The sequence below is a fragment of the Mytilus galloprovincialis genome, chromosome 9 (genome assembly GCF_965363235.1).
Source record: "Mytilus galloprovincialis chromosome 9, xbMytGall1.hap1.1, whole genome shotgun sequence".
NCBI classification, from domain to species: Eukaryota; Metazoa; Mollusca; class Bivalvia; order Mytilida; family Mytilidae; genus Mytilus; species Mytilus galloprovincialis.
In genome coordinates, this window is record NC_134846.1 from 36,948,505 (window position 1) to 36,971,608 (window position 23,104).

Here is a 23,104-nt window from a genome sequence, read left to right on the forward strand (position 1 = left end):
AAATGACTCGATAGACTGCTACAGAGTTGCCAAATAACTCAACAGACTGCAACACTTGCCAAATAACTCAACAGACTGCTACAGAGTTTCCAAATAACTCAACAGACTGCTACAGAGTTGCCAAATAAATCTGCAGAATGCTAAAGAGTTTCCAAATAACTCAGAAGACTGCTACAGAGTTGTCAAATAACTCAACAGACTGCTAAAGAGTTGTCAAATAACTCAACAGACTGCTACAGAGTTGCCAAATAACTCAAAAGACTGCAACAGAGTTGCCAAATAACTCAGCAGACTGCTACATAGTTTCCAAATAACTCAGCAGACTGTTAAATAGTTTCCAAATAACTCAACAGACTGCTAAAGAGTTGCTAAATAACTCAGCAGACTGCTAAAGAGTTGCTAAATAACTCAACAGACTGCTAAAGAGTTGCTAAATAACTCAACAGACTGCTACAGAGTTGCTGAATAACTCAACAGACTGCTACAGAGTTGCTAAATATCTCAACAGACTGCTACAGAGTTTCCAAATAACTCAGCAGACTGCTACAGAGTTGCCAAATAACTCGATAGACTGCTACAGAATTGCTGAATAACTCAACAGAATGCTACAGAGTTTCCAAATAACTCAACAGACTGCTACAGAGTTGCCAAATAACTCAACAGAGTGCTACAGAGTTTCCAAATAACTCAGCAGACTGCTACAGAGTTGCCAAATAACTCAGCAGACTGCCACAGAGTTGCTGAATAACTCAACAGACTGCTACAGAGTTGCTGAATAACTCAACAGACTGCTACAGAGTTCCTGAATAACTCAACAGACTGCCACAAAGTTGCTAAATATCTCAACAGACTGCTACAGAGTTGCCAAATATCTCAACAGACTGCTACAGAGTTGCTAAATAACTCAACAAACTGCTAAAGAGTTGCTAAATAACTCAATAGACTGCTAAAGAGTTGCCAAATAACTCAGGACACTGCTACAGAGTTGCTATATAACTCAATAGACTGCTACAGAGTTGCTAAATAACTCAGCAGACTGCTAAAGAGTTGACAAATAACTCAACAGACTGCTACAGAGTTGCTAAACAACTCAATAGACTGCTAAAGAGTTGCTAAACAACTCAACAGACTGCTAAAGAGTTGCCAAATAACTCAGCAGACTGCGAAAGAGTTGCCAATTAACTCAACAGACTGCTACAGAGTTGCTAAATAACTCAGCAGACTGCGAAAGAGTTGCAACATAACTCAGCAGACTGCTACAGAGTTGCTAAATAACTAAATAGGCTGCTACAGAGTTGCCAAATAACTCAGCAGACTGCTACAGAGTTGTAAAATAACTCAACAGACTGCTACAGAGTTTCCAAATAACTCAGCAGACTGCTACAGAGTTTCCAAATGACTCGATAGACTGCTATAGAGTTGCCAAATAACTCAACAGAGTGCTACAGAATTGCTGAATAACTCAACAGACTGCTACAGAGTTTCCAAATAACTCAGCAGACTGCTACAGAGTTGCCAAATAACTCAGCAGACTGCCACAGAGTTGCTGAATAACTCAACAGACGGCTACAGAGTTGCCAAATATCTCAACAGACTGCTACAGAGTTTCCAAATAACTCAGCAGACTGCTACAGAGTTTCCAAATAACTCAATAGACTGCTACAGAGAGTTGCCAAATAACTCAGCAGACTGCTACAGAGTTGCCAAATAACTCAACAGACTGCTAAAAAGTTTCCAAATAACTCAACAGACTGCTAAACGTTGCCAAATAACTCAATAGACTGCTACAGAGTTGCCAAATAACTCAGCAGACTGCTACAGAGTTGCTTAATAACTCAATAGACTGCTACAGAGTTGCCAAATAACTCAGCAGACTGCTACAGAGTTGCCAAATAACTCAGCAGACTGCCACAGAGTTGCTTATTAACTCAATAGACTGCTACAGAGTTTCCAAATAACTCAGCAGACTGCTACAGAGTTGCTTATTAACTCAATAGACTGCTACAGAGTTTCCAAATAACTCAGCAGACTGCTACATAGTTTCCAAATAACTCAGCAGACTGCTACAGAGTTGCTAAACAACTCAATAGACTGCTAAAGAGTTGCTAAACAACTCAACAGACTGCTAAAGAGTTGCCAAATAACTCAGCAGACTGCGAAAGAGTTGCCAATTAACTCAACAGACTGCTACAGAGTTGCTAAATAACTCAGCAGACTGCGAAAGAGTTGCAACATAACTCAGCAGACTGCTACAGAGTTGCTAAATAACTAAATAGGCTGCTACAGAGTTGCCAAATAACTCAGCAGACTGCTACAGAGTTGTAAAATAACTCAACAGACTGCTACAGAGTTTCCAAATAACTCATCAGACTGCTACAGAGTTTCCAAATAACTCGATAGACTGCTACAGAGTTGCCAAATAACTCAACAGACTGCAACAGTTGCCAAATAACTGAACAGACTGCTACAGAGTTTCCAAATAACTCAACAGACTGCTACAGAGTTGCCAAATAAATCAGCGGAATGCTAAAGAGTTTCCAAATAACTCAGAAGACTGCTACAGAGTTGTCAAATAACTCAACAGACTGCTAAAGAGTTGTCAAATAACTCAACAGACTGCTACAGAGTTGCCACATAACTCAAAAGACTGCAACAGAGTTGCCAAATAACTCAGCAGACTGCTACATAGTTTCCAAATAACTCAGCAGACTGCTAAATAGTTTCCAAATAACTCAACAGACTGCTAAAGAGTTGCTAAATAACTCAGCAGACTGCTAAAGAGTTGCTAAATAACTCAGCAGACTGCTAAAAAGTTTCCAAATAACTCAACAGACTGCTAAAAAGTTGCCAAATAACTCAATAGACTGCTACAGAGTTGCCAAATAACTCAGCAGACTGCTACAGAGTTGCTTAATAACTCAACAGACTGCTAAAGAGTTGTCAAATAACTCAACAGACTGCTACAGAGTTGCCAAATAACTCAAAAGACTGCAACAGAGTTGCCAAATAACTCAGCAGACTGCTAAATAGTTTCCAAATAACTCAATAGACTGCTACAGAGAGTTGCCAAATAACTCAGCAGACTGCTACAGAGTTGCCAAATAACTCAACAGACTGCTAAAAAGTTTCCAAATAACTCAACAGACTGCTAAAAAGTTGCCAAATAACTCAATAGACTGCTACAGAGTTGCCAAATAACTCAGCAGACTGCTACAGAGTTGCTTAATAACTCAATAGACTGCTACAGAGTTGCCAAATAACTCAGCAGACTGCTACAGAGTTGCCAAATAACTCAGCAGACTGCCACAGAGTTGCTTATTAACTCAATAGACTGCTACAGAGTTTCCAAATAACTCAGCAGACTGCTACAGAGTTGCTTATTAACTCAATAGACTGCTACAGAGTTTCCAAATAACTCAGCAGACTGCTACATAGTTTCCAAATAACTCAGCAGACTGCTACAGAGTTGCTAAAAAACTTAACAGACTGCAACATAGTTTCCAAATAACTCAGCAGACTGCTACAGAGTTGCCAAATAACTCAGCAGACTACTACAGAGTTGCTTATTAACTCAATAGACTGCTACAGAGTTTCCAAATAACTCAGCAGACTGCTACATAGTTTCCAAATAACTCAGCAGACTGCTACAGAGTTTCAAAATAACTCAGCAGACTGCTACATAATTTCCAAATAACTCAGCAGACTGCTACAGAGTTGCCAAATAACTCAGCAGACTGCTACAGAGTTGCTGAATAACTTAACAGACTGCTACAGAGTTGCTGAATAACTCAACAGACTGCTACAGAGTTGCTGAATAACTCAACAGACTGCTACAGAGTTCCTGAATAACTCAACAGACTGCCACAGAGTTGCTAAATATCTCAACAGACTGCTACAGAGTTGCCAAATATCTCAACAGACTGCTACAGAGTTGCTAAATAACTCAACAAACTGCTAAAGAGTTGCTAAATAACTCAATAGACTGCTAAAGAGTTGCCAAATAACTCAGGAGACTGCTACAGAGTTGCTATATAACTCAATAGACTGCTACAGAGTTGCTAAATAACTCAGCAGACTGCTAAAGAGTTGCCAAATAACTCAACAGACTGCTACAGAGTTGCTAAACAACTCAATAGACTGCTAAAGAGTTGCTAAACAACTCAACAGACTGCTAAAGAGTTGCCAAATAACTCAGCAGACTGCGAAAGAGTTGCCAATTAACTCAACAGACTGCTACAGAGTTGCGAAATAACTCAGCAGACTGCGAAAGAGTTGCAACATAACTCAGCAGACTGCTACAGAGTTGCTAAATAACTAAATAGGCTGCTACAGAGTTGCCAAATAACTCAGCAGACTGCTACAGAGTTGTAAAATAACTCAACAGACTGCTACAGAGTTTCCAAATAACTCATCAGACTGCTACAGAGTTTCCAAATAACTCGATAGACTGCTACAGAGTTGCCAAATAACTCAACAGACTGCAACAGTTGCCAAATAACTCAACAGACTGCTACAGAGTTTCCAAAAACCTCAACAGACTGCTACAGAGTTGCCAAATAAATCAGCAGAATGCTAAAGAGTTTCCAAATAACTCAGAAGACTGCTACAGAGTTGTCAAATAACTCAACAGACTGCTAAAGAGTTGTCAAATAACTCAACAGACTGCTACAGAGTTGCCACATAACTCAAAAGACTGCAACAGAGTTGCCAAATAACTCAGCAGACTGCTACATAGTTTCCAAATAACTCAGCAGACTGCTAAATAGTTTCCAAATAACTCAACAGACTGCTAAAGAGTTGCTAAATAACTCAGCAGACTGCTAAAGAGTTGCTAAATAACTCAGCAGACTGCTAAAGAGTTGCTAAATAACTCAACAGACTGCTACAGAGTTGCTGAATAACTCAACAGACTGCTACAGAGTTGCTAAATATCTCAACAGACTGCTACAGAGTTTCCAAATAACTCAGCAGACTGCTACAGAGTTGCCAAATAACTCGATAGACTGCTACAGAATTGCTGAATAACTCAACAGACTGCTACAGAGTTTCCAAATAACTCAGCAGACTGCTACAGAGTTGCCAAATAACTCAGCAGACTGCCACATAGTTGCTGAATAACTCAACAGACGGCTACAGAGTTGCCAAATATCTCAACAGACTGCTACAGAGTTTCCAAATAACTCAGCAGGCTGCTACAGAGTTTCCAAATAACTCAATAGACTGCTACAGAGAGTTGCCAAATAACTCAACAAACTGCTAAAAAGTTTCCAAATAACTCAACAGACTGCTAAAAAGTTGCCAAATATCTCAATAGACTGCTACAGAGTTGCCAAATAACTCAGCAGACTGCTACAGAGTTGCCAAACAACTCAACAGACTGCTAAAGAGTTGCCAAATAACTCAGCAGACTGCGAAAGAGTTGCCAATTAACTCAACAGACTGCTACAGAGTTGCTAAATAACTCAGCAGACTGCGAAAGAGTTGCAAAATAACTCAGCAGACTGCTACAGAGTTGCTAAATAACGCAATAGACTGCTACAGAGTTGCCAAATAACTCAGCAGACTGCTACAGAGTTGTAAAATAACTCAACAGACTGCTACAGAGTTTCCAAATAACTCAGCAGACTGCTACAGAGTTTCCAAATAACTCGATAGACTGCTACAAAGTTGCCAAATAACTCAGCAGACTGCTACAGAGTTGCTAAATAAATCAACAGACTGCTACAGAAATGCTGAATAACTCAACAGACTGCTACAGAGTTGCCAAATAACTCAATAGACTGCTACAGAGTTGCCAAATAACTCAACAGACTGCTAAAGAGTTGCCAAATAACTCAACAGACTGCTACACAAATGCTAAATATCTCAACAGACTGCTACAGAGTTGCAAAATAACTCAATAGACTGCTAAAGAGTTGCTAAATAACTCAGTAGACTGCTACAGAGTTGCTTAATAACTCAATAGACTGCTACAGAGTTGCCGAATAACTCAGCAGACTGCTACAGAGTTGCTTAATAACTCAAAAGACTGCTACAGAGTTTCCAAATAACTCAGCAGACTGCTACAGAGTTGCCAAATAACTCAGCAGACTGCTATAGAGTTGCTAAATAACTCAACAGACTGCTACGTAGTTTCCAAATAACTCAGCAGACTGCTACAGAGTTGCTAAATAACTTAACAGACTGCTACATAGTTTCCAAATAACTCAACAGACTGCTAAAGAGTTGCTAAAAAACTTAACAGACTGCTACATAGTTTCCAAATAACTCAGCAGACTGCTACATAGTTTCCAAATAACTCAGCAGACTGCTAAATAGTTTCCAAATAACTCAACAGACTGCTAAAGAGTTGCTAAATAACTCAGCAGACTGCTACATAGTTTCGAAATAATTCAGCAGACTGCTACAGAGTTTCCAAATAACTCAGCAGACTGCTACATAATTTCCAAATAACTCAGCAGACTGCTACAGAGTTGCCAAATAACTCAGCAGACTGCTACAGAGTTGCTGAATAACTCAACAGACTGCTACAGAGTTGCTGAATAACTCAACAGACTGCCACAGAGTTGTTAAATATCTCAACAGACTGCTACAGAGTTGTCAAATATCTCAACAGACTTCTACAGAGTTGCTAAATAACTCAACAAACTGCTAAAGAGTTGCTAAATAACTCAATAGACTGCTAAAGAGTTGCCAAATAACTCAGCAGACTGCTACAGAGTTGCTATATAACTCAGCAGACTGCTAAAGAGTTGCCAAATAACTCAACAGACTGCTACAGAGTTGCTAAATAACTCAATAGACTGCTACAGTGCTGCTAAATAACTCAGCAGACTGCTAAAGAGTTGCCAAATAACTCAACAGACTGCTACAGAGTTGATAAACAACTCAATAGACTGCTAAAGTGTTGCTAAACAACTCAACAGACTGCTAAAGAGTTGCCAAATAACTCAGCAGACTGCGAAAGAGTTGCCAATTAACTCAACAGACTGCTACAGAGTTGCTAAATAACTCAGCAGACTGTGAAAGAGTTGCAACATAACTCAGCAGACTGCTACAGAGTTGCTAAATAACTAAATAGACTGCTACAGAGTTGCCAAATAACTCAGCAGACTGCTACAGAGTTGTAAAATAACTCAACAGACTGCTACAGAGTTGCTAAATAACTCAGCAGACTGTGAAAGAGTTGCAACATAACTCAGCAGACTGCTACAGAGTTGCTAAATAACTAAATAGACTGCTACAGAGTTGCCAAATAACTCAGCAGACTGCTACAGAGTTGTAAAATAACTCAACAGACTGCTACAGAGTTTCCAAATAACTCAGCAGACTGCTACAGAATTTCCAAATAACTCGATAGACTGCTACAGAGTTGCCAAATAACTCAACAGACTGCAACAGTTGCCAAATAACTCAACAGACTGCTACAGAGTTTCCAAATAACTCAGCAGACTGCTACATAGTTTCCAAATAACTCAACAGACTGCTAAAGAGTTGCTAAATAACTCAGCAGACTGCTAAAGAGTTGCTAAATATCTCAACAGACTGCTACAGAGTTTCCAAATAACTCAGCAGACTGCTACAGAGTTGCCAAATAACTCAACAGACTGCTACAGAATTGCTGAATAACTCAACAGACTGCTACAGAGTTTCCAAATAACTCAGCAGACTGCTACAGAGTTGCCAAATAACTCAGCAGACTGCCACAGAGTTGCTGAATAACTCAACAGACGGCTACAGAGTTGCTAAATATCTCAACAGACTGCTACAGAGTTTCCAAATAACTCAGCAGACTGCTACAGAGTTTCCAAATAACTCAATAGACTGCTACAGAGAGTTGCCAAATAAGGGACGACATCAAAAGATCAATGTAAGATAAAAAACTTAATTCAAATAGTTTGGGGGTGGGGGGGGTTGAACGGCTGCAAGATTTGGTTATCAGACATTGATTTTTACATATATCCATATGGGTCAATCAATTTTTCCCAAATTAAGTTAAAAGGGGGGTGGGGGGGGGGGGGGGGGGGGGTCAGTGAAAAAACTATGTGAATTAAGTTTTTTATCCTTCATTGAACTTTTGATGTCGTCCCTAACTCAGCAGACTGCTACAGAGTTGCCAAATAACTCAACAGACTGCTAAAAAGTTGCCAAATAACTCAACAGACTGCTAAAAAGTTGCCAAATAACTCAATAGACTGCCACAGAGTTGCCAAATAACTCAACAGACTGCTACATAGTTGCAAAATAACTCAACAGACTGCTACAGAGTCTCCAAATAACTCAGCAGACTGCTACAGAGTTTCCAAATAACTCAGCAGACTGCGAAAGAGTTGCAAAATAACTCAGCAGACTGCTACAGAGTTGCTAAATAACTCAATAGACTGCTACAGTGCTGCTAAATAACTCAGCAGACTGCTAAAGAGTTGCCAAATAACTCAACAGACTGCTACAGAGTTGCTAAACAACTCAATAGACTGCTAAAGTGTTGCTAAACAACTCAACAGACTGCTAAAGAGTTGCCAAATAACTCAGCAGACTGCGAAAGAGTTGCCAATTAACTCAACAGACTGCTACAGAGTTGCTAAATAACTCAGCAGACTGTGAAAGAGTTGCAACATAACTCAGCAGACTGCTACAGAGTTGCTAAATAACTAATAGACTGCTACAGAGTTGCCAAATAACTCAGCAGACTGCTACAGAGTTGTAAAATAACTCAACAGACTGCTACAGAGTTTCCAAATAACTCAGCAGACTGCTACAGAGTTTCCAAATAACTCGATAGACTGCTACAGAGTTGCCAAATAACTCAACAGACTGCAACAGTTGCCAAATAACTCAACAGACTGCTACATAGTTTCCAAATAACTCAGCAGACTGCTACATAGTTTCCAAATAACTCAACAGACTGCTAAAGAGTTGCTAAATAACTCAACAGACTGCTAAAGAGTTGCTAAATATCTGAACAGACTGCTACAGAGTTTCCAAATAACTCAGCAGACTGCTACAGAGTTGCCAAATAACTCAACAGACTGCTACAGAATTGCTGAATAACTCAACAGACTGCTACAGAGTTTCCAAATAACTCAGTAGACTGCTACAGAGTTGCCAAATAACTCAGCAGACTGCCACAGAGTTGCTGAATAACTCAACAGACGGCTACAGAGTTGCTAAATATCTCAACAGACTGCTACAGAGTTTCCAAATAACTCAGCAGACTGCTACAGAGTATCCAAATAACTCAATAGACTGCTACAGAGAGTTGCCAAATAACTCAGCAGACTGCTACAGAGTTGCCAAATAACTCAACAGACTGCTAAAAAGTTGCCAAATAACTCAATAGACTGCTACAGAGTTGCCAAATAACTCAACAGACTGCTACATAGTTGCAAAATAACTCAACAGACTGCTACAGAGTCTCCAAATAACTCAGCAGACTGCTACAGTTTCCAAATAACTCAGCAGACTGCTACAGAGTTTGCAAATAACTCAATAGACTGCTACAGAGAGTTGCCAAATAACTCAGCAGACTGCTACAGAGTTGCCAAATAACTCAACAGACTGCTAAAAAGTTGCCAAATAACTCAATAGACTGCTAAAGAGTTGCTAAATAACTCAACAGACTGCTACAGAGTTGCCAAATAACTCAACAGACTGCTACATAGTTGCAAAATAACTCAACAGACTGCTACAGAGTCTCAAAATAACTCAGCAGACTGCTACAGTTTCCAAATAACTCGATAGACTGCTACAGAGTTGCAAAATAACTCAGCAGACTGCTACAGAGTTGCCAAATAACTCAAGACTGCTACAGAGTTGCCAAATAACTCAACAGACTGCTAAAGAGTTGCTAAATAACTCAACAGACTGCTACAGAGTTGACAAATAACTCAACAGACTGATACAGAGTTGCTGAATAACTCAGCAGACTGCTACAGAGTTTCCAAATTACTCAACAGACTGCTACAGAGTTGCCAAATAACTCAGCAGACTTCTACATAGTTTCCAAATAACTCAACAGACTGCTACAGAGTTTCCAAATAACTCAACAGACTGCTTCAGAGTTGCCAAATAACTCAGCAGACTGCTAAAGAGTTGCCAAATAACTTAACAGACTGCTACACAAATGCTAAATAACTCAGCAGACTGCTACAGAGTTGCTAAATAACTCAGCAGACTGCTACAGAGTTGCTTAATATCTCAACAGACTGCTACAGAGTTGCTTAATATCTCAACAGACTGCTACAGAGTTGCAAAATATCTCAACAGACTGCTACAGAGTTGCTGAATAACTCAATAGACTGCTACAGAGTTGCTAAATAACTCAACAGACTGCTACAGAGTTGCCAAATAACTCAACAGACTGCTACAGAGTTGCTTAATAACTCAACAGACTGCTACAGAGTTGCTTAATAACTCAACAGACTGCTACAGAGTTGCCAAATAACTCAGCAGACTGCTACAGAGTTGCCAAATAACTCAATAGACTGCTAAAGAGTTGCTAAATAACTCAACAGACTGCTACATAGTTGCTTAATAACTCAGCAGACTGCTACAGAGTTGCTAAATATCTCAACAGACTGCTACAGAGTTGCCAAATAACTCAACAGACTGCAACAGAGTTGCCAAATAACTCAGCAGACTGCTACAGAGTTTCCAAATAACTCAGCAGACTGCTACAGAGTTGCCAAATAACTCAGCAGACTGCTACAGAGTTTCTAAATAACTCAGCAGACTGCTACAGACAGACTTGGGGTCAATTACATTGGAATGTAATTAATTAAATTACACATTACATTGCAAAAATTGTAAATTACACTAATTACACATTACACAGTTTTTGAAATGTAATTAATTAAATTACAATTACTTTACTAAAGTAATTAATTAAATTACACATTACATTTCATCATGATATTTTTTAACAATAATTTACATATTTATATAATGCATGTGTAAAATTTTCATGTAAGCAGAGTTTAAGAGTTGCATTTGATAATCATTTAATATAGTTATTTTAATGTTTTGTCAATTATTCTGAATCTCTCTGGTCTGAAAACAGCAATTGTAAATAGTCTTTCGACAGGAGCTAATATGGTACAAGATATTGTTTGATCAGGACATGGAAGTTTTTTTATTAGAAGATCATTATATCGAATTTGAGAGGGAATTTGTTCCTATTGACTTGCCAATACATCAAGGGGTATTTTGACATCTCAGAAATGAACTCATTTGAATTAAACATAATATGAATAAGGAAATTATAAATGAATTTAAAATATTTTTTTATTTTACTTTAAAAATAGATAAAAGTGCTTGTCACAATATTGAAAATAATTTTTAGTACAAACAATGTATATAATGTCTCAATATTAGCAATATTTTGCTAATTAGATAAAATATCTGTAATAGTGGCGTTGCCCCTGGACATTTTAATCTGATTAATTGCTGTTTGTTTTTTTAGCTGTTAATTTTTATTTCTATAATCCTTTTGTGTATACTAATTTGACAAAATGATTGTATGCAGTGATTTTAAATTCTAAATGAACTGTCTCAGAAAGATGTTTCACAGTGACACATTTTATTGTTTGTGTTTATCAAGGTGTTTATTACTTATCAATCTATTTAGTTAAAGATCTTTCTTAAAAACTGAACAACCCTAATATATATGATTATCACATTTTTTAAATTATAAGACTATTTAAAAAAAAATCTGTAGGTCAAATAAAATATATAAAAAATTAAGAAAAAATTACAGACTTAATATATTAAAAAAAACATTGATATTAATATTTGAAAAATATATATAATTTTAAAATTTATATTATAAAACACAAATCCTTAACTGTAACACCATAAAAGTACATGTAATTGAAATGTAATTCAAAAGTAATTGAGCATTACATGCTTTTTTCAATGTAATTAAAAAAAATGCTCAATTACACATTACATTCAATTACATGGAAAATTGTAATGCATTACACTTAATTACCATTACATTTTTAATTACCCCATCCCTGGCTACAGAGTTGCAGAATAACTCAGCAGACTGCTAAAGAGTTGCCAAATAACTCAACAGACTGCTACATAGATGCAAAATAACTCAACAGACTGCTACAGAGTTGCTTAATAACTCAGCAGACTGCTAAAGAGTTGCTAAATATCTCAACAGACTGCTACATAGTTGCAAAATAACTCAACAGACTGCTACAGAGTTGCCAAATGACTCAGCAGACTGCTACAGAGTTGTAAAATAACTCAACAGACTGCTACAGAGTTGCTTAATAACTCAGCAGACTGCTACAGAGTTGCTGAATAACTCAACAGACTGCTACAGAGTTTCCAAATAACTCAGCAGACTGCTACAGAGTTTCCAAATAACTCAGCAGACTGCTACAGAGTTACCAAATAACTCAGCAGACTGCTTCAGAGTTGCCAAATAACTCAACAGACTGCTACAAAGTTGCCAAATAACTCAGCAGACTGCTACAGAGTTGCCAAATAACTCAACAGACTGCTACAGAGTTTCCAAATAACTCAGCAGACTGCTACAGAGTTGCTAAATAACTCAAGACTGCTACAGAGTTGCCAAATAACTCAGCAGACTGCTACAGAGTTGCCAAATAACTCAACAGACTGCTACAGAGTTGCCAAATAACTCAGCAGACTGCTACAGAGTTGCCAAATAACTCAACAGACTGCTACAGAGTTGCCAAATAACTCAACAGACTGCTACAGAGTTGCCAAATAACTCAGCAGACTGCTACAGAGTTTCCAAATAACTCAACAGACTGCTACAGAGTTGCCAAATAACTCAGCAGACTGCTACAGAGTTGCTAAATAACTCAGCAGACTGCTAAAGAGTTGCTAAATAACTTAATAGACTGCAACAGAGAGTTGCCAAATAACTCAACAGACTACTACAGAGTTGCTTGATGAATCAACAGACTGCTACAAAGTTGCTAAATAACTCAACAGACTGCTACAGAGTTGATAAATAACTCAACAGACTGCTACAGAGTTGATAAATAACTCAACAGACTACTACAGAGTTGCTAAATAACTCAATAGACTGCTACAGAGAGTTGCCAAATAACTCAATAGACTGCTACAGAGTTGCTAATTGACTCAACAGACTGCTACAGAGTTGCCAAATAACTCAACAGACTGCTACAAAGTTGCTAAATAACTCAGCAGACTGCTACAGTGCCGAATAACTCAACAGATCCACAAAAACTAAAAAGAGTAAGAAGGTTTTTAAAAAAGAGGAACGAAAGATACCAGAGAGACAATCAAACGCATAAATCGAAAACATACTCATAATTCCATTCCTATAAAAGAAAAAGTCATATGGCACCAGTCGTGTTGCTCATGTTAGTCCAAACCTGGTAACAAGTCTAATTCCGTAGGTCACATTTGGGAAAAAGAGGGGACAGGTAATCGACAACGATAACACACTACATTGCACACTAATTATTCGGTAATAATTGCAGGGCCGTAACTAGGGTTCCAATTCAGGGGATGCAGGGGTTTGGGGACCGCCGATTGAGACCCTAAGAGAGGGAGTTTGGGGGGCGCAGCCCCCCGCCGATTTTTTTCTCTCGGTAAAATTTGCTAAAAATGACCCGTTTTCCTTCGATTTCCTTTCATTAAGAAACATCAGTATTGCTTGAACCTGGAAGCAATTTTTATGCAAAAAGAAGCTGAGATTGCTGTTAGGGGTGAGCCAAGGCTCCGTCTTGAAGGCCGTACTTTGACCTATAATTATTAACATTAAATACATTGTGACCGCAGATTTTTTTCTCAATAAAATCAGTGGCTAAAAATGACCCGTTTTCTTTCGATTTCCTTATTTTAAGAAACATCAGTATTGCTGGATCCTGGAAGCAATTTTTATGCAAACAATTATCATCTGTATTTAAAGATATTTTTGTTAGAAATCAAACTGGTAAGTTAAAAAAAAACCCATATAAAGCGATATCATAGAACGCAAGATATCTTTTTTATCGAGGACCTTGAATTTCAATATTGTTGAAAGCTGAACAGACATGTATATAACTACAACCACGGACTTTCTATACTAGTATATACTTAGTATAGAAAGTCCCTGCTACAACGAATGGGAGTGTTTAACTACTAAGGCATTGATCAAAATGTTCTCGTACGATCGGGAGACGTTAAAAAAATGATCCAACAGCTGATTCAGCCGATTCACAATACAAAGGGAACTTCCTCTGCTTAATTGAGCCCCTAAACAAATGTGAATAGTTGATTTATTCAAAACTGTCGAAAGCAAAGTTTCATATATGTGTTCTCGTACGAATACTGAATAACAGACGGAAGGCCACACGAAAAAATAAAATAAAACAAATACTGAAACGGTTCACTATCGATCAAAAATCCGGAAAATGACATATATCACGTATCATGAGAACACTGTTAAAACTGTAAACTTAGGTTGTTTATAATATAAATTCAAGTTCTTCGTGTACATATTGTCAATATTTCATTTTATTACTTTAAAAAAAAATTTGGTGTAGAAAATTCAGGGGAGGCAACTGCCTCCCCTGCCTCATAGGTAGTTACGGCCCTGAATTGTAATCCATAGTACTGGATACTAAAAATTATTGGGGTTAAAATCGGTAAATATATTCACATAGTTAATCAAAGATCATTGGCGTTTTTGATGGCTGGCGTGTATGGGATATTTGACAATCAAGTAAGCTTTGTAATCGGATATTAAATGTTTTATTAACGTATAAAATACTTCTACTTCCATTTAAATAATGGGATTGTAATGGTTAATCTCCTCATTATTTTCACTTTCACTTATTAGCTCTGATATGAGTTTGAAAGATTCATGGTTTTGATGACGTGTTTTATAAGACTTTAGTCCTTTTTTTACTTTTTTGTATACTGATTTGGCTTCCTGGACTTTTGGTCTTGAGTATGCCTAGGTGTATATTAGGAATAAGGCATGTTGTATCCCTATCACTCATCTGCATCTCAGAATTCTGAGAATAATTTTTAAGCAATTGAGCAACTACAGAATTGAGAATGGAAACCAAATGTGCCAAAGAGACCACAACCCTACCAGATCTAGAAGAGCGGAAAACAGCCAAACACTGACAAGAAAATCCTACTCCCGGTGACAGGCTTCAACTGGCCTTTAACTATAATAGTTCTGCTGTTTGCCTTTATTTCATAAGTTGAGCCTATTGCTTAATAACTGTCATCGGCACAAAAGGCGAAAATACCTATATTAATACGTATATATAGTGATGCTGAGCAATAATTATAGGTTACCTAGAATCCTATCTTTTACGAAAATAGAAACTAGTAGACCTCATGCAAACTGTCTGACCGGATGGAGAATATTTTGGATTAGGGCTGATTTTTTATCCAATAAAGATTGTGTCATCAATAATGAATATCAGAAAAATAAATTGGATATATTTTTTTTTTAGTCTGTAGTGATTTTTTTTAACTCAACTCCTTAAATTAGCCGAATAGAAGACGTTATTGTGCAATTTTGAAAAAAAAAAAAACGAATTGGAATTTAAAAGGAAAAATGCTATTTTCCTTTTTTAAGATTTCATAACTTGCTGTTATAGACTCAAATGCCAAAAGTTCGTCGTAAAATACGAGAATGTGCAGTCAAATCAATTATGCTTTTTCTGTGAGTCGTGATTGGTGAACAATTATATGTCACCTCAAACACTGTGTCAAACCAGGAATGCCGCGATTTAAATAAGTTTTAATCTCACATCATATGCAACCTTTTAAGCCTACAGTCGTGCATTTATAATCCCGTATAGCCTTTGTTTGTTCTCAATAATAACAGCGCAGACTTGTTTATATTATATAGCATTGTACTTTAAGTCTTACATACATGCATTCTGTATTTTGACATTGTATATACTAGGTAATACTTGGATATGGTTTTGATGTGAACGATACAAAGGAGCAAAACTTTTAATGCTGTTCTTCGTCCTGACAGTTGCTGTCGGAAAAATATTCAAGGTAAGTTATTAAAAATATTTTTTTTTAAACCAAGATACAATAAGATTCAATATTTTATTATAGTCTCACCACATACAGACATAAAATGAGATTCACACAAATAGATTTAAAAAATTAAAACATTTGCATTGTATGCACCAATCTTGAATTCGAATCAAATGCGAATTGATTAAAAGTTAACGTCGTTCGGACAGTAAAGCGAATTTGACGCGCTTGACGAATTAGAATTTACGTTCGGACGTAAAGCGTTTCGAATGCGAACTAAACTAATTCGAAATGGTTAATCCGAATCGAATTCGAATTACGTGTGAACGCAGCATCAAGCTAGAAATTATGGTAACTATATGTTGATTTTGGTAGTTACCAGTATCTGGGATTTGCTTTGGAAATGTACGTGGTACTTTTTGATTTGAAAACAAAAATTGCGAAATATTCCGAAAGTTGCCTATAAAAGTCGCAGTATTTGACTGTACGCGTGCATCCAATCAAAACGTTGCAACAAAGCATTTGGAAAAGCGTTGAACGCTTCTTCCTTACAAAATGTGCGTTGACCAACTGACCAACTTGAATATTCCAGACCAGTGACCTACACTCCCCTCTCCCCAAAGTTAGGTAATACAAACCAACCTTCATCTATGAGACTTTGAAAGGATATGCAATGCACTTAATAAACTAGTATTACAAGGATTAGAAAACAATCGATCTACACGCAAAATATATTTTAAAACTTTAAATGCAGCCAAAAAAGATTTATCTGAAAAATTCGCTGACATTGATAATGTTATATTATACATGTATGACACGTTATACCTTTTCAAAGACTTTAAAAATGATTAAATCCAATTGGTTATACAAGAACCAATGAAAGGGTGCTATGTGTTATAATCGAAAGGTTTGCAACAAAGAGACTTAGAATTAAGATTATTTTAGTTTTTCTTGTCCATTTATCATTTGCGGAGGAGAGTTCATCGTAACCCTTGGCTATCAAAGATGGTCTATTCATATATTCTTCAGTAGAAATAAGAAAATGTGGTGCTGCCAATGAGACAACTCTCCGTCCAAGTCAAAATGTGTAAAAAGTAAACCATTATAGGCCAAAGTACGGCCTTCAACACAGAGCTTGGACTCACACCTAACAACAAGCTACAAAGGGCACCAACATGGCTAGTGTACAGAATTATCCAAACCTGAAAATCAACGGTCTAATCTATATGAAAAACAAGAAAAGAGAAACACTTATTTAACATAATTTATTAACAAACTACAACCAAGGACTGAACAACAGGTTTCTGACCTAGGACAGGTAAAAACAAATGTAGCGATTTTGAACGTTTTACCTGAAATAGTAACGTAAACAACTGCTTCGTTGCTTATATGTATATTGTTTGTATATTCAAGGTTATACAAGGATGTTAAAATGTTTACCTTGATGCACTGGTCATTGATGGACATATATAATTATAATACATTTGTACCTACAAATTGTGTATGTCCAAAGTTGTGCACCTATCAAGGTTATAGATCATACCTGCCAAGCAGACATAATTACCTTACAATAGTTCCATACGCCAAACATATTTGATCCATTGCATATAATAGACACACTGACTTAGTCAGTAAAATTTAACAATGACCATTAAACCATAAAAACGAGGTCAAGGTCATCCGGACGTGTAAACCTAACACTAATTCAATACACTACATATATGGCAAAATCTGATTTTCAGACACAAAAAAAAAAAATCGTAATATGTTCCATGAATAGATATTTTTTTTTATTTTATAACGCGTAAGGAGTTATCTTCATTTGTGATAATTCAGTTTGGGATATTTAAATAGCAAAACAGTACATTAATACGCATGTGAAGGCCAAAAAGTAAAGCTGAAACCAGAGGCGGATTTAGGGGGGGGGCATGGGGCCCGGGCCCCCCTTTTTGGGAAAACATTTGGTTGCTTATATAGGGAATCACTGAAGCGTGACTGGAGCGGGCCCCCTATTAGGTCAGTCAGTGGTCCCCCACTTATGAAAAATTCTGGATCCGCCACTGAAAACCAGAAAAAATATCTAAACAATGATTCACCAAAACGAACCCACACGAAATAAAGTTTATCAAAATCAGTAAAATCTACATCAAAACGCAATTATACATTGGAAATGTATATCTATGTCAATATTTATGTTCCAGATACAGACAAAAATCCCACTCCCGATATGATAAAAACAAATACAGTTCAAACAATGACGTACAACAACGTATCTAAATGAAATCAGTTTTGACTAAACTCTAAATAAAAAAAAAAAAAAAAAAAAAAAAAAAAAAAACAGCGGATCACAATAATAAAAAAAAAAAAAAAAAAAAACCCAGACATTTTGGGGAATTATTATCATCTTCTATGAAAATTTCAATTATTCTCAATAAGTATTTTTGAAGTATACATACAATTTGCTATCTTTTTCAAATCTACAAATTGACCGAAAGACGGATGCACTCATTTCAGTATCTATTGTTTTGAAAACAAGAGCTTAATAAATCATAATGAAAAATAATTAAAAGTGATAATCAAGACTGTACAAGCCATTTCTGGAGGGCTTCTCACGATTGAAAAGCGTTAACGTTAGTATTAAAATTACAAAAAAAAAAATGAATAAAGGATTGTGTTATCAAATGCCCAATAAAGATATGTCAATTGGCGAAAAATGACCACCTTATTCTTTCAATATACTAGTAGACATAACTTAATTACTTATACATTTAACTTTATGAATTAAAAGTATGATTATACACAGCAAAAAAAAAAAACACCGCAAAAATCCTGTAAAAAATGTAGCCCTGCATTTAAAATTACGATAGTGATAACAGTATTTAATAGAAAGCAGGACATTATATGCTTTTTTTTAAATTCGACATATAACATGCAGGAGTTTGTAAGCTATCCGTGTATGATTTAAAAGTATTTTGTAACTTAATCTACTTTTGAAGGGAAATATAAACAATTGAAGATAAAAACACTTTCTTTTTGGATTAACCCTAATAAGAAAGGATAAAACTCTCCTCACTGAATAATAGGGTATTCAAATATATATGAAATCTTTTAGGAAAGAAGGCCTCTAATCCCAACAATTAAACCTCCCAAAAAAACTATCAGAAATCAGCACTTGAATAAAACTACTAACTGTGAAAAGCTTTGTTGCACCTTAGGTTATTATATTCGAATATAATACAAACTACTTAAAACACATTAACATAGTTGACCACACATACTTTAATAGGTTAAACAGTCAAAATAATCACTATAGATTAATTCAAATTTTAGAACTTTAAATAAGCGATTGTTTATCAAACTATGTCTTAACATTGCTTCTTTTTATATAACGGTTATATATGTGTACAGAAAATTACATCTTGCTTACTAGGAAGAAGAGTGAATAATTTATTGGATTCATTGACTAATATCTATACACTGACCACCACTGACTTAACACGGAGTAATAAAATCAATTTCTTTCTGATGACTTAGGATTTTGTTTCTGTATTTTTCATATGGTAAGATTAGTTACTTTAAGATTGTTTTTTATTAAAAATTTGATATATAATAAAAGAATAGGGGCAGGAGGATTTGTTTTTGATCGGTTATTTATTTTTGTAAACTAAAAGAACAGATTATTCATTTTCTGCACTATTGAAGCAAGATTTTTCATTTTCATTAAAGCAAGGGACTGATTATTCATTTTCACAACTATATTTATGATATTCAAAAACATAAATTTGTTAATTGATTTGTTTATTATAAATAATACATATATAGTCAAGTCATTTTGTACCATTTAATCAGAATTAATCATCATCCTCTGCAGAAATGAATCTTTTATATTCCCAACTGCACATGTATGTATTGCATACACACATAGTATAAAAGTTTGATTGTAATTAACCTCTTTTAAAAGTATTGGCAAACATATTTTGCCGAACGGAGCGAGTCAAAAATTGTTTTGAAGGGTTTTGGAGCCACTGAAGGCACAAGAAGCTGTTGAATAAATGATGCAAAGTCATGCTTTCTGGGTGTTCCAAAGACCCTGTCATAATCTGAAAATGCAGTTTTTTTTAATAATTTTTTGACAATACTTTGGTCTCAAAGCAAAATGTATAAATGCAGTGTAAGACTTTTAAAAGTTTCTAGGGATAACATCAAAAGACCAATGTGCATGATAAAGTAAACATGGAATTCACATAGTTAAGTCTGTGGCTGGTGTTTTTTTTTTTTTTTTAATTTAAACTCATGATCAAGTTCATAACAAAATTACTAGATTACAAAAGGAATACAACACTAACAGAATACAGAAGGGCAATCAATGAACAAAAGACAAATAAATAAGAAACATTGATCCCGAAAAATCAGGGCTACGTCTGAGGGAAAACAGAACTTGCTTCTTGCAAGGCACTCGCCGTGAACACAATTTGATATGGAGACAAGCGTTTGTTTTTGAAATTTCCTACATGAGGCATTTGCCTCAATGTACTGAGTTACGGCCCTGTTCAAATAAAAGTGAGGTAAGGTTTCCTGAGACAATAATATACGTCAAGTCTAATGAAACCAATTTCAAGTATATTTAAATAATATTTATACTTTTATCATTAAAAAATTGTGTTTCACGATTTTTTTTGAGAAAAAAGATGAATTTATGAAGAATCTTGTGCCATCTCATACTTTGGGTTAGACCTGCTGAGTTATTTATTTTCAAAACATTGCAAGTTTTTATTATCAAACTACCACAGAACAAACCATTTATTTTTGTGATTATCAAGGCTGAGTTATTTATTTTCAAAATCCTCCTGCCCCTCCCCCTTCCCGAAAATCAAATGGTCGTCCCCTAAACTGTTTATCATCATGTATACGATATATAATATGTAATATTTGCTTATTGCATATTCTATGTGCGCAATGAATATACAACTGCAGATTTGTTTTGTTTCATTCTTTCGCAAGAATAATATAAACAACAAACAAACAATTGAAATTTGAAATTTGGCTGATTATTTGTCATGGCATTTATTCAACAATATAAACCAACAAACAACCAACATCAACAAACTGGCCAACAAGTTAAAACTTGATGACAATTGGTCACTGAAGGGAAACCAACAGTAAATGCATAACAATTTCTAGCTGCTGGGCAGATCAATAACAGCTTAATGAACGATATTTGAATAAATCACTACCAGTTGAATCATGTTGATGATGACATCCAACGCACTTTCCATATTGAACGGAATGCCATGACGATAGACACTCTTTTTTTTTTTTTTTATCATTCCTGCAAATTCCTTGAATATTCAGGTTTCATTGGATCTGCCGATGAATATTGAAACGTCTGACACTTTTAATGATACATGACAATGTAATTGGAACATTCAATACATTTGGATCTGTTCACCATGTCATCTGAAAAATAAACTAAAAGAAGCAGCAATTTTGTTTGTTAAAGGGAGGAAGGGTGGGTTGTGCAATCTTGTTGAAAAATACTCGTGGAATGAAAATTTAGCGGGAGCACGTGTTTATATATGACCAAAGTCCATGAGGCGCTTTAAGCATATTCTTTCGTAGGTCTAAATAATTACATTAGATGTATGTTTCATTATAATATTTTATTCTGATTGGCTAACTGCACATCACGTGCTATTCCGTAAGCAGTTGCATTGCTCAATACAACTTTTCATTCATGATAACACGTGGTCCAACAATAAAGTGCACAGGTGAATTAAATAAAAAAATATATAAAAACATGTGTTTTCATGATCATAGCTAAAAAATGTAATTATAAGTATTGAATGCTTCTTTTTGTAACTTTATAGGGTTGTAAAAGCGTTGACCGTGCGCACATTTTTAGAATGAAGCGCGAATGTACTTCGGTCAACGCTTTTACACCCCAATAAATTTACAAAAAGAAGCATTCAATTCTTAAATATATGGTTGTAATTATTTAAATGGCAAAAGGTAAATAATGGACTGACGTACATTTGAAACACATTACACAACTAAATGTATTTTTAATGCAATAAATCAATTTAATTATTAGATCATTTAATTTTATTATTGGATTTTACAGATTGTGTAAATTTTCAATTTATACGGAAATTTTAAAGCTGGTGGACATTTGGGTTAAATGCACCTTACGCGTGTTTCTTGAAGGGAAAACGGTACTATTTATTCTGCCATAGGCGACAATACTAACATTTTCTTTATAATAAAAACCTGGATAAAACAGTTATTTGTGATGTTAGTACTTTATTAATCTATTTTAAAAATTGAATCCAAATAGTATCATGACCAATTTCCAACGGAGCTTGTTTATGTTATCCATACCCAACGTCATTTTGCAACAAATTTATGAAATTTTGGAAGCCTTTTCGAATAATTCTCTAGAAAATATTTCAATAGGTTTTAAAATTTATATTGTAAATTTACACACTGCAGTTATTCATAGATGAATAAAAAAATATATTGTACCCTTACATCCAATCACAGCCCTCCTAAGTTGACTTCCTTCACCTGTACACAAAAGGCGAACCTAATGCTGGGAAAATATAATAGTACCGTTTTCCCTGAAGAACTTGCATCTTTTGATCTCGTCAATTCTGTTGTGAAGCAAAAAGTAAAATCAAAAAAATACTGACTCCGGGGAAAATTCAAAACGGAAAGTCCCTAATCAAAAGGCAAAATCAAAGAATAAAACACATCAAACGAATGGACAACAATTGTCATATTCATGACTTGGTACAGGCATTTTCAAATGTAGAAAATGGTGGATTGAACCTGGTTTTATAGCGCTAAACCTCTCTCTTTTATGACAGTCGCGTCAAACTTTGAACTGTCAAAATCATCTAGACCTCTTTAGAATTATCTTATTTATGATACATCATTTCAATCATAACCATTCAGAAGCAGTGCTATTGTGTGGTACCATTAGGTATTGATATTCCATTAGCGGTGATACTCATCTGAAGATGTAACACACTTTAGAGAGCTAAAAACATGTTATGGAGCCAGATACTGAAATCATTTGACATCTAAACATCAAAACGAA

At 35.7% G+C, this 23,104-nt stretch overlaps 1 protein-coding gene across 6 annotated transcripts in view; it reads left to right on the top strand.

Moving 5' to 3' along the window:
* LOC143044938 (uncharacterized) overlaps positions 1 to 23,104 on the top strand; it is a 69,321-nt gene that overhangs the window by 7,830 nt on the left and 38,387 nt on the right. For 5 of the 6 annotated variants that reach the window (XR_012968811.1, XR_012968810.1, XR_012968812.1 and 2 more), the window contains exons 2-3: positions 15,923 to 16,020; positions 19,436 to 19,565. The gene's annotated coding sequence lies outside the window, so the exon portion shown is untranslated. The remainder of the gene's footprint in view (positions 1 to 15,922; positions 16,021 to 19,435; positions 19,566 to 23,104) is intronic. The other variant, XR_012968808.1, reaches the window with a different exon arrangement.